Source organism: Xiphophorus couchianus, chromosome 16, assembly GCF_001444195.1.
Source record: "Xiphophorus couchianus chromosome 16, X_couchianus-1.0, whole genome shotgun sequence".
In the NCBI taxonomy this organism is placed as follows: Eukaryota; Metazoa; Chordata; class Actinopteri; order Cyprinodontiformes; family Poeciliidae; genus Xiphophorus; species Xiphophorus couchianus.
The window spans coordinates 4,617,718-4,631,060 of record NC_040243.1 but is presented as its reverse complement, the minus strand read 5'-3'; the positions used below and the strand labels follow the sequence as shown (position 1 = coordinate 4,631,060).

At 39.0% G+C, this 13,343-nt stretch overlaps 1 long non-coding RNA gene across 1 annotated transcript; it reads right to left on the bottom strand.

Annotated features, from left to right (window-relative positions):
• Positions 1-604: 604 nt before the first annotated feature.
• Positions 605-13,115, bottom strand: LOC114159636 (uncharacterized). Its single transcript, XR_003598627.1, has 3 exons — positions 12,985-13,115; positions 11,589-11,775; positions 605-833 (listed from the first exon to the last, which is right to left on the bottom strand). It is a non-coding gene; the product is annotated as an uncharacterized LOC114159636 (long non-coding RNA).
• Between the last annotated feature and the right edge of the window lie 228 nt (positions 13,116-13,343).

The following is a 13,343-nucleotide window of genomic DNA, read 5'->3' as shown; positions in this document are numbered from 1 at the left end:
ATGGAGACTAAGGGATTTCTCAAATAGGCATGAAAGAATCAAAGCAAAACTCCAGGAATAACATTATAACACGATGTAAAGCTCAAAAACGTCCATTTTACATGACACTATTCCACTGCATTTTACACTACTGTGGAGTTGTTAAATGTTTTATGCCTCTTTGTATCAGACAGAAAAATAACACATTGGTTATGCTTTGTGTTAAATAAAATCTTCCAAAGGTAATCATTCCTTTTTCTTATTTGCTTGGTGGGACTTTAATCTGTCACACAGCGTAAACACAATAACAACATGGCTATGTACTACTACAGAACATTTCTGTCTAGTTTTCTACAATTATTTAATGTCAACTGTATTTTTCTTTTAACACTTCCTATATATGGTAAACAACACAGAAGAAGGGACATAATTAATTGGCTTATTTTTAGTTTCAGTTGAGATTATTAATGTATACACTTACTGCAACTTTAATGTGGCGTTTGCAGGTTTATGAAGCTATTCTTGGGAGCAAGTTTAAACAAACAGACTATAAAAATATCTTATATCAGGCTGAAATGCTAATTAGAAACAAATAAGAAAGTTGAGCCAGGGGCACCAAAGCAAATGATTTAAAAGTTTGAAAGTCTGCTTTTAATAGCAGACAAGAAGTTCAACATCATGGCTGATCAGTGCAGGATTTCTACAGTGCAACAGGTGTAAGTACACACATTCTCCACCCAGTCAGCTGCAGCCAGCAGGTCAGCGGCCATCTTGTCCAGGTTGGGCGTCTTGCTTCTGTAGATGAAGCACATCGTCCCTTTGAAGACATCTGGCTCATTTATCTCCGCGCGGCTCTGAACGAACGGAGAGGACACCACAGGTGAAACCCTACAAAGGTTTAACAACAAAAAAGGCAAGAGAACAAAAGGCTGACTGCTTTCAGGGCGTTTTCACACCTGATGGTCTGGTAGATTCGGTTCGATTGGGGACCAAAATCGCAACATTTGTTACATTTTCAACTTTTACACTGAACTGTGTGAAAGGAACTGTGTTCCCCTCCTCACCTGTGGGGGCGCTGCACCAAGAACCACTGATGGAAACAACATGAAAACCTCAGAAGACACTGACCGCAACTTCTTTCTTCTCAAAATATAAACAGAAATGGAGTACCGTTACTTGTTAGCATTTCTCTTTTGTCTTTGACAAAAGACTACAAGATATTTCTTGCGCTAGCACGAGGCTCATACGTTTGTTTTTAGTTGTATTTATTTACCCAGAATGTCCGGTGACAGTTTCCTGCCATTAGATTGTTCTCCAGTCCGCTTGCATTCACATAAGCATTCAAACAGCACCAGAGTTCACTTTAATAAACCAAGACGTAGGTATTTTGGCAGACTTGCTTTTTTGGTCCACATTCAAAAACCATTCCATTGAGCAAATTTAGATTGCACAATTATGTACTCAATGGAAGTGCAGCCATTGTGATGACGTGATGCCAATTTCAAGGTGTCAAGTTCAGAAATCTTGAACCAATATGCTGCATTTCATTCTTCCACTTAAGCTGCATGCGTCCAACTCAAGGCCCGGGGGCCAAATGTGGCCCGCTATAGCTCTTTATGTGGCCCTTTAGACTCCAAATTACATCAACAAATTCAAAAAACTCACTCAGAATTGGCACAAAAATCAATAGGTTCCCACTTTTTTTCAGATTTTTGCTGCAAAATTTTCTCAAAATTGGCCAAAAACATTGGGTTCCTGAAATTATATTCAGTGGCCAATACGGCTATTAATTAAACAGCCGTATCAATATTTCTAAATTAGTGCCACAAAATCTGTGATTTTGATTGCAAAAAACTCCCACAAAAATCCTGGATGCACTAAGTGTGAAAAGATATTTAATATGATATAATTTTAAGAAATGCTTATTGAATACTGAAACAAACAGCTATCTATTGATCATTTGGCAGTTTAGTGGTTTTATCAACACATTCTGGCACAACTGGCCCTTTAAGAACATTCAGATTTTTGATATTGCCCAAAATGAAAATGAGTTCGACACCACTGACTTAAGCAAAATAACAGATAAATCATTTCACAACTGCAAATTAATATCATACCAAAGTCTGTTTCAAGATCTGTACATTATAATATATTTTTAACATTTCTACTGATTTCTAAAAGGTACACCTTACTGCTCTACTGTGCCTGAGGCCAGCCAAGCCAGCTATATTGCTCCGTGTCACAGTGACTGTAACCTGAACCTTCCCCTCCACAATAAGAGGAAGAACACAGCAATAAACCAATTATAACAAGGCTTTATTGTCAGCCAGGCACCCAAAGGCGTTTTAGCAGGGTCAGGCCGGGTGTGCTAACAGTTTACTGCGTTTGTGTCAACTCCGAGCAGCAACACAACCACCCTGATAAATAATCAACTCTAACAGCAGCTTGTCTGAACTCGCTGAAGTTTCCTTCTTTGCAAATGCGGTGGGAAAATCCACCTGGTTGGTTACTGCTCGCTCACGTTTGGCGTTGAGGCGACCGCTCTCGTCTTTCTGACTCCTGAAAGTGTTGGAGTCTTGATGAAATAAAAGAAAACAACAGCACACAAACACACAGATGTCACATGAGAAAAAAAACTAACAGGATCTCCTTCCGTAACGCAGAAATTGTCTCATAAACGGAAAACTCTCCTGTAGTTACAGCATCTCCCGCTCCCCCACATTCACAGAGCAGCCCTCTATTAGAGCCTTTCTTTATGAGCTCATTTGTCTCTGCTCTATAGAGTGCTGCAGAGGAGTGTTAACTCATCTATCCGTTTTCTCTGAATCATATGGGGACGTGGCCCACCATTTCTCCCTGTTTCTGATGAAGATGCCCAGTTAAGCAGCAATTAAGATGCATTTCCTGGCGTGTGCTTTATAATTTCCCCATTTGAGCTGCGCAGGCATCAATATTCTGCTGACATGATGGCTAAATCACCACGGCTCAATCTCGCCACCCCCCACCGGATGGAAACAACAAAATGTGTCATGGGGACTCTGAGCTTTTCACAACTTAACTTCAGAGGATATTAGGTGGATTTACATAAATTTCACAAAGATTCGTAATCGTAGCAGGCAATTAAACGCTTGTTTACCTAGATTTATAGAAACTATAGCGTTATTCCAATTAGGGAGGCTGAATTGCAAATCACAGAGCTGTGAAAAAATATTTGCTACCACAATATTTATGCATTAAATTTCCTTTGATTTGTGTGAGAACATTTAAGTGCGACAGAAACAGGAGATGTAAGGGCGGATTATTTTTATACAGCAATATGATTAGCACACTAATTGCTATAAAAAAGCTAGTTGTTCTTGTTAATAATTGTACTCTTGTGTTTGAAATTGTTTTCTCTAAAGCACAGCAGGCAGTCATTATTGTTTTGATGCAAAGTGGAGAATATCACAGCTGAAAAACTGTTTCCTGAGACGAGGTTTGTCACAATAATATTTTGCTGGACGATAAAATGCTTCAGTAATTATTGCGCTAATATTGTCAATTTAGATCATTTTCAACTAATATAATTGTAAAAATGGCATAATAATGTAACACATTCTGAAAGTTCTTCACTTTGCATTTATCTGTAAGTGTTTTCACCCCACTGAATAATTAATTTATATTCTACTTTAGATTTAAGTTGAGGTGAGATCAGGTCCCTAAAAATAATGTGTATGTTTAAAGTAACAACAGTTGCGTCTTTTTTTTTTTTTTTTTTGTCTACAAACAAAATCTACTTTCAGAAAAGATGTCAAAATCACAAGAATTAAACACATATTACTTAAATAGTAAAACATGACACTGGTGCAGTCTAAAAAAAAACCAACAGGAGAAAAAAGCAACTGGTTGTTGAGAGAGAAAACAAAACGCACCTTCATATTTTCTGCCATTTCATGCTCAAGCATTGCTCTAAACATCAGCAAGCGAAACAGACAAACCGAAGACAAAGGCTGGGTGATATTGTGGGTAAAGTTGCTACCATGGTGGAGTCTCTGATATCTGTGACAGAGTTGCCACAGGGCACAAGGAGAGCAACGGGATGATAGACAGCGATGAGAGATGGAGAAGCATCATGTGGAAACTGACTTTAATCAAATAAACTTCAAGTCTATTGATTTAATTAGACTTAAATCATGTTTTTATCATGTAACATTTATTAATGTTACATGATAAAACAAACAACCGTCGTATATGAAGGTTTTCTAGCAAAAGGCCGCATTTGCAAACCCAGTCCTTGGTTGGACAAAATTAGAAACCAAGGATTCCCATCACTCACACACACACACACACATATATATATACATATATATATATAAACAAGAAATACATATTAGAGAGGACCGTATTTTTATTTATATTATTTGAGTACCGTATTGTCCGCACTATAAGGCGCATTAAGCAGATAAGTCAGTCAGACAAAGCACATTAAGTATTACTCCGCGACGAGGTCGCGTTAATTTGTCTGTGAACGTAACACACCTGATAGGAGCTCATACTCTGCGTATTTAAATAAGTTGGGAATAACTAGCTAAGGACCCGAACCTTCTCCCTCCTGACGTGTTGATCAAATTACCGACTTGGCTTGAATTCACGACACGATTTATATCACTGTGACATAAACTGTTTTTCCCCTTAAACCGGAGTAGCCTTTGAAACGTACAGAAGACGAGATGCTAATCGGTTTTTTCAGACATGTTCGGCTACACGAAGGCGCTTATCTCCATGGTTACCAATGGTTAGACGTGCGTTCAGCATAAGGCGATATTTGATGTCTTTCTAATCATACTTACTTATAAAATATATAAACGTTAAATCATCTTACCTGATAAAAAAAAGTGTTCGCTGCAAATCCACGATTATTTATGATACGGCCCAAAATGAAAATAAGTTTGATACCCCTGTTATAGATCAAAACTAAAACTATTCTTCAGCTGCATGGACGGAAAGCAGAGCGCCTGGGTTGTTGTGTTCCTGTCGATTACTCCAGCCTTGACCGCAGCAGGAGAGGTCATGTTTAATCTCCAACCCAGACGGGTCAGACCGGACCAACTACAGCGCTTCAAATTTAATAAATCACTCCAACTTCTGTTACTTAAAAGCACTGCTGTATAATAACTCTACGAGATTAAAATAATCACCTCATCTTGGTGCCGCTCCTCAGCTTGAGGTGCCGCCGCGGTATATTTTTGCTCTTATCATCCGAGCCGTGACAGCGGTTCGCTCCGGCACCGGCCGGGCCTCACAGATGGAGCCGATTACCAGATAAATGTTTACCAGCGGAGGGAGATTTATCCCCGCAGAAAGGGTCGTGCTTTAAGCATCATGTCCCCATTTTGTGATGCTTTCAATGCACATTATGCGCGCACAGGGCAACACTCGGAATCATCATTAAGGAAGGAATACTTAATTAGCTAGCGATTAAAATTTAACATTACTAATTATGTGCCAAAGTTCATGATTTGTTAATTAATTCAACTACTTAATAATATGTAGCTCAAGCAGCTAACCACCGAATGACTCATTGGGGGATTTGGTTTTATCCATCACCTCAGGAAAAACCACAAATAAGTACATTAATAACTAGTTTAATCTGCTACTTAAGCTGCTGACACCATTTATTAAATGAAGATGTGTTTTATGATAAGCATTAGGAAATTAACGGCTTTTTGAGCAGAAGTCACATTTTTGATTGTTTTTTTTTTTTTTTTAATTGTGGAATGTGGAGAAAACATCTTGAAATCATTTAACAGCGTTCAGTTTGGTGCCAAACGACAGATTTACACGATATTTTTGGGGAAACTCCATCCATCCATCGACTTCCGTTTATCCGAGGTTATGTTGTGGGGGTAGCAGTCTAAGAAGGGAGGCCCAGACTTCCCTCTCCTCAGCCACTTGTTCCAACTCCTCCAGGGGGAATCCCGAGGCATTCCCAGGCCAGCCGAGAAACATAGTCTCTACAGCGTATCCTGGGTTTTCCCCGGTTCCTCCTCCCGACGTGCCCAGAACCCCTCACCAGGGAGGCGTCCAGGAGGCATCCAGATGCCCGAGCCTCAACTGGCTCCTCTCGATGTGAAGGAGCAGCGGCTCTACTCTGAAGCCCCCCCCGGATGGCTGAGCTTCTCACCCTATCTCTAAGGGAGAGCCTAGACAACCTACGGAGACCCTTTGGGTGTTCCCCTTTGAAACGGGCTGTCAGGTCCCTGTATGACCGGTCCGCATTGCCGGCAGTAAGTCGGGCTCGTTTCCGGTGAGAGTTGGACTCCGCCAAGGCTGCCCTTTGTCACAGATTCTGTTCTTTACTTTTATGAACATGAAAGTAATGAACTTTCATGTGGGACAGTTAAAGTCCATCCAACTGTTCAACTGTTAGATACACAGAGTGTGAAAGTATGACTTGAACTATAAACACAATGCATTGTGGTCAGGAAAAAAGTAGCGAGGGAGAGCTACGCTAGCTTGACTTTGACAATCTTAACATGTAGATGTGTTGTGTTTCCGTTCAGTTAAAAAAAATTAAAAGTGGAGACCCACACACCCACTTTCTGACAAATGATCAGTAGCGCAGAGGTTTAAATTACCTAATCAATCACCACAAGTATTCAGACGATCACTTAATAATCGCAATACGGGGCGTGCTGTGGTGGCGCAGGGGGTTAGCACGCCCCGCGTTTGGAGGCCTTAGTCCTCGACGCGGACGTCGCAGGTTCGACTCCCGGTCCCGGCGACCTTTGCCGCATGTCTTCCCCCTCTCCTCACCCTCTTTCCTGTCTGCCTACTGTCGCAAAAAAAAAAAAAAAAAATGAGCCACTAGCACCGCAAAAACTCTTCGGAGAAAAGAAAAAAAATGGAAAAAAAATAAAATAATCGCAATACAAACATAAAACTGTAACGGGCTGCATCTTCTGTCCCTTAGTGAGAAACGTTTGCGTGTTTTTCGGTGTTGAATCCTGACAAGCTAATGGAGCTGTTGTCAGTCAGTTGCTATGGCAACGGCTCTGTGTGTAGCATAGCTGGCACAAAGAGCAAAAAAAGAGACGGTACCAGTGGTTTTGATTTGTTCTTCAACAGTTTTTCTGTGTTATTTCCCCTTTGCTGTGGTGCGCTACACTGAATTAATAATACCTACATCTCCAGGCTTCATGTTGTTAACCGATTTGTTCTGCCACGGAAGCGCGGCGGTGGATGGCAAGTAAAGAATCGTCTAATTTTACTGATTATTGCATCCAAGCAGTTGAAATACTTTCCACAGAAACCAAACTCATGGCTGAATGTGAAGGTGTAACTCCTGGGACGAATATCAGGTAAGTTTCTATTGTGCAGCTGAATAGTGGTGAGCTCATACTGCAGCAACAAAATATGGGCGAGCGAGAGAAGAGGAGCGAGGCAAGGAGAGAGAGGACAACAAAGCAGGGACAAAGAGGTAGACAGGTGAGAAAGAAATTTTAGAAAAAGACATGGAACAAGAGGAAATACAAAAGGAAAATTGAATGCGACAAAATAAGAAGTAGAAAGTGTAGAGGAATAAATAAACTGAAGGTAAGAGCCACAAAGAGAATCGGGCACAGAGACCACACATCCAGCATTGAGTCAATTTGAGCTGCTCTCCCTCCTTCGTTTGATCCCTCTGTGTCCGTCTCCACAGTGATTAACGGCCCAGAGAGTTGTCACGGGAACAGGTGAGAGAGGGAATAACGAGAAGGAGGGGAAGGACGTCACCTGGACCAAGCCGAGCGCAGATGGAGGGAGAGGAAGCGAAAGAGCGAGAGAGAGAGAGAGAGAGAGAAAGAGAGAGAGGGGAAGACCCCAAACCACAGCAGCACATAATTAAAATGGCTCCTCACACACGTTTCAACAAATCCAATAATGAACAGCCTCGCCACCCCCACCTGGTCTCCGCGGAGACACACAGTTCACCAGTTCCTCAAACTTTTCAGTCTGACGCCGGCTGTCATTAAAGCAGCAATATATGAAATTAGTTCTTGTTCGTTTGAGCTAAAATAGTTTTAATCTCACCTGCAGGACACAGTAGTTCGCTACAAAGATGCTGAATGTATTAAAATATAAGAACATAAAGTTATACATTAAAATTAGACATTTGATAAGAAATTAAAGTAAAAATGTAATTATTGTCTCAGTGAAACAGAATGAATAACATTTCCTCCATTTTGGATCGTACTAAAACCGTAAGATATAAGTTAAGCCAGTGGTTCCCAAAGATTGTCTTCTGAGCCTCCCTATGGATTACAATAAAATCCCCCCAAAGAAGAAAAAATAAAATAAAATCAACTGAGCACACACATCGTTCAACCAGACATAAACCTAAACACATACTTTGTTTTCAAACTCCACTGAAGTTTATTTCACACTTCAGGTTGCAACAAAACAAACTACAAACCATCTTTACAGTGAAATACTTTTGTGTAACTGTTTTTTTTCCCATCCATACTGCTTCCCGCGTTTCCCCCTGCGATGGCACTGCGCTCCCCCAGGGGGCGCGCCCCACCCTTTGGGAACCACTGAGTTAAGCAATTTAAATACACATATTTACTATTTATCCATTTATTTTTTGAATATGTACAAAAAACCTGGATGAAGCATAATGTAAAAACTTTTGTTTTACATATTCAAGAGAGAGAGTGGAGGTATAAACAAAACAAGTATCAATAACAAAAAAATACCAAAAATAATTGATTATATCCATCAGTACTCATGTTTCTATAATAATTTTAACAGTTTTATGTTTGAACATCGTCAAAAGTTTTTCTTGTAGTTCTGAATTTGCATATTTTAAACTGGAATTTGCTGCTTAGCTTTTCAATATTTTTCAATGTTTTCTTACTTTTGGCTTTGTAAAGATTTAGAGCTGTCTGTAGTCTATTATTTCTTTTCTTTCTACCAACAAAAAAGAACATGAAATTTAAGTTTTAAGACGCATCTCTGATTATATTCTGCAGCTCAGCGATAACAAAATCTCCAAGTTGGATAGGAAATCATTAAATGCTATGATGCTAAAGTAGCGTATGTCATTGTTGGAGAATATGAATTCACAATGGGCCCGTCTTTTATGATACCATTTGGTTGCTCGTTCCAACCTTGTGGAGCCAAAAATTAGAACAATCTGGACTCAAATTGCCCAGTATGCACACAACACACTGTCTGCAGTCATTTCACAAAATCACCAGAAAAACATCTCACCACAACGTTAAAATTTAGCCAAAAATTACCTTCATAGTGTGTTGGAGAGTTCACATTAGCATGGTGGTGTGTTATTGATCATCAGAGATCAATAAGGACTGGTTACATGTCTTCATGCAAACACAGAACTGGCAACACTCCCAAGTAATTTATTGTGATTCTCTTGGCAACAACGCTACTTTTCCATCAGATGCAACCAGAAGGATCTCAGAAAAATGTAAATCTCAATCCCAATATACTTTATATAAGGTCCAGTTGGGCACACATCTCCAAACTGTGCATAGAGTTTGTGCTTCTAAAGCGCGAGTTCAAATGAAAAATGTAACTGGGGTAAAGTTTTATCTATCAGCAGGACAACGGCCCAGAAGTAAAATCTGAAAAGACTCAAATCAAAGCATGTTCAACCATTTGGACTCATTTCTCTTCACATAATACAGTGAGAATGGAAAATATTCAGATTCCTTTAAATTTTTCACTTTTTGTTTCATAGTAGTCATCAACTAAAATCTAAAAAGTTCAGATTATTTCTCATGAATGTATTCTCAGCATCCCATCTTGACAGAAAAAAAATAGAAATGTAGAACCTTTCATTTAATGACCATGTATTAAATGACAGGTAAATTTCCCGGTTGTTGTGCCAGAATGTATTGATGTATTGATAAAACCCACCAAACTGTTAAAATATCAATAAATAGCTGTTTGTTTCTTAAAATGTGACAGTATTGAACATCTTTTCACACTGATAAATCCATCCGGGATTTCATGACTGTTTTTCTGGGGTTTTTTGCTGTCAAAATCAAAGATTTTGTGGCGCTAATTTGTAAGGAATTCTTATATTTACTCTAATGTTTAGTGTTAGACGTAACTTTTTATTCATCGCCGTATCGGACTGCATCCTGACATCAAGATGAGGCAGCAGTCACTTGAACCCAATGTTTTTCGCCAATTTTGAGAAAAAATTTGCATTACAAATTTGAAAATCTGTAGATTTTGTGTGAACTTTGAGTTTTTCAGATTTGTTGAAAAACTGGAGGGACTTATTCATGTAATTTGGAGTCTAGAGGGCCACATAAAAAGCTGCGGCGGGCCACATTTGGCCCCCAGGCCTTGAGTTTGACACATTTTACCAACACAGAAAATGTTTCAAAACAGGAACTAAACCGCCTCATACAAAGAAATATAAATAGCAGAGTTCATTAGAAGAGATGAAAAAGTCAATCAAACATGCTTTGAATGATTAATGTGGTCTCTATGCCTCTGTAATCAATAGACCAGCCACTCAGTATGGAAGCGTTTCAAAGACATGCTATTGTTCTCTCTTTATCCAATCAGACTAGCAACTCTCCTGAACAAGCCAAGCATTCAAGTCAAATTGGGAGAGCCTGAGAGTGTGCGTTTTTTCCATGCACAGGAATAGTCTGAGCGTCTTCCCCGCTGATTTCGCCACCTGTTCCAGACAATGTCAACCAGACTCATTTATCTCTCGGCAGGACTCGTTGCAGAAACACACACATACACGACTACACATCACATGCAATAATTACTGGGTAATTTCTGACAAACGATGGACAGACTTGCGGTTTTAAAATGCCAGGCAGAAGCTCTGTTTAGGCAACAACACTCAGTTGGTGAGGCATACGGTACATGTACTTAGCTAATGTGTTTGTTTATAATTACAAAAATTAGAATACTTATTAAATTACATATTTATTATCTGTTGTCTAAGCTAGCGCTTCATATTTAGCTGAGATTAAGCGTTTTATTCACAATAGGTGGATGGACAGTAATTAGTTCTAGCAGCTTTCCATTAATTCACTGACCGGACACAATGAATGAAGTTTACTGCCAAACTAAATTAATGAGTTTTCAGTCAAAACGGAGAAATAAAGCTGGACATTAGCAAGGTAAAACACCAAAACTTAATGTGGCTACCTTTTTGTAATGTAAGTGAAAAAAAATATTGCATAGCAAAAAGCTACAGTGGTGTCTGCATAATTACAGCTCTGGAAAATATTAAGAAGCCACTTAAAATGATCGGTTTCTCGGATTTCACTCTTTAAAGGTTTATGTTTTAATAAAGTGAACATTGTTATTAAATTCTATGAACTACTGACATGTCTCTGAAACTCCAAGCAGAAAGTTTGTATTTATTTGCAGAGAGAGAGAAAAAGATGCAGAGCTTTCAAACCTCAAATAATGCAAAGAAAATAAGTTCATGTTCATTTAGAAGCAACAAAACGAACGTTTTAACTCAGGAAGAGTTCAGAAATCAATATTTGGTGGAAAAACCAGAAGGTTTTCAGCGGGGTTCAGTGCAGTGGGCGCTTCATTTTTTCCAGAGCTGTATATTTTACAAACATAACAAAAGTCCCTACTTTTTGTAAATCCATCCGTCTGTGTTCACCTGAAGGCAATGCAGAAATAACATTTCAAGGGGTGAGACCCAGACATCCTCGTCCCCCAGTGACAGTCTTCAGTTCCTCCTGGAGGATCCCAGGATGTTCCCGGGCCAGAAGGGGATGCAACATTCACAAGTTCTGGGTCACCCTGGGGGTTTCCTCCCTGTGGTGTAAAAAAATGCAACACTAACCCATCACTTTCTGCTTCCCTGAGGTGTAATTATAACAAAGGTTCGTTTTCCTAAGCCACTTAAAAATGGTTTACTTTCATGCCAGCTGTTGTTCAGGACATAATGCAAATTTAAATTTGGAGTTTGGTAAACACCGCAGAAACTAAACTGAAATCATGTGTTTTGGTCAAAAGAGTTTTGATTAAGGTTTTTTGTAATGGTGGAGGTGGTGTGAAAAGGCCCGTTTCCCTTCCAAAGACCCGAGGAACGGTGTTGGAGTTGAAATCGCTTTGAAAAACTCAGTCTTACAAAGAACATAAGTTAGTTGTTGTTCTTGTTATTATCTTTATTTATTGATATTTATTTATTTATTAGACCAGCGATGTCAAACTCATTTTTGTTTTGGGCCAAATCAAGATGATGAATGCTCTCAAAGGGCCGGTTGTGCCAGAAGTTATTGATAAAACCTGATCACAGACTGTTAAAATATCAATTAATTCTTAAAATTAAATATTACTGAACATTTTCTCAGTCCCTCCAGGATTTCATGATACTTTTTGTGATTTAAAAAAAACAATCAAACTAAGAAAGTTTTTGAGAAAAATCTGCAATAAACTCCCAGTTGTGTATTAGTGTAAGAAACTGCAGGGATTTGTTGATTTTTGTGTGAATTTCCACAATAATTCTCAAGAAACTGGAGGGACTGATTGATATAATATGACAGTAAACCAATAAAAACTGCATTGATTTGTTTGAAAACGTAATATTTAAGTACACTTAGTGTTTAGTCTAGAATTTAGAGGGCCACATAAAAAGCTACGGTGGGCCAAATTTGGCCCACGGGCCTCCAATTTAACACATGTGCATTAGGCGGACATGATGGTTGTACAATATTAAAGTCAACAAACTTAAATCACAGGTATAAACCTTTAAAGTAAACCATATAATCATATCATCACAAATTATGCTTGATTTAACCAGCATATTATAAAATATACCCTTTAAACACGCTACAGTAAATAAAACATCAGCATTAAAACCTACTGTGAAATAAACGAGAGGTAGCATTGCGCTAACTAGCTGCTAAAGTATAAAACAATCCATAAAACCGCTAGCACTTTCATTAGCTTGTAGCTGGTTGCCCTAAACCTATGTGGATAACAGAAAACATATCTCTTAATAACTTATAACATTTAACTCACCACATTGGGCAGTACTCAACAGTACAGCGTCAGTATGAAGTGGTTTTAAGATTAATTTAACTAGCTTGCGTCAGCTTGCGGCAACATAAACTACTCCCGGTTCGCCGTCAAGTCCCTTCCGGTTTTACGTCAGGTCACTTGAACCGACGCAAATAGACTATAGAGCCCCCTAGTGGAATGAGAGGAGAGAATTCAACACCAAAAATGGAAGTCGTTGGGTTTTTCAGCAGGAAAAATATCTAAAAATAATTCACTAATCACAAACTCAACCTACTTCCATGGCCATCTTAAATGTTTTTCGATCTACATGTTGGTTTAAGCCAATTATCTTTAAGCTAACGACAGTGCTGGTGGCTTTA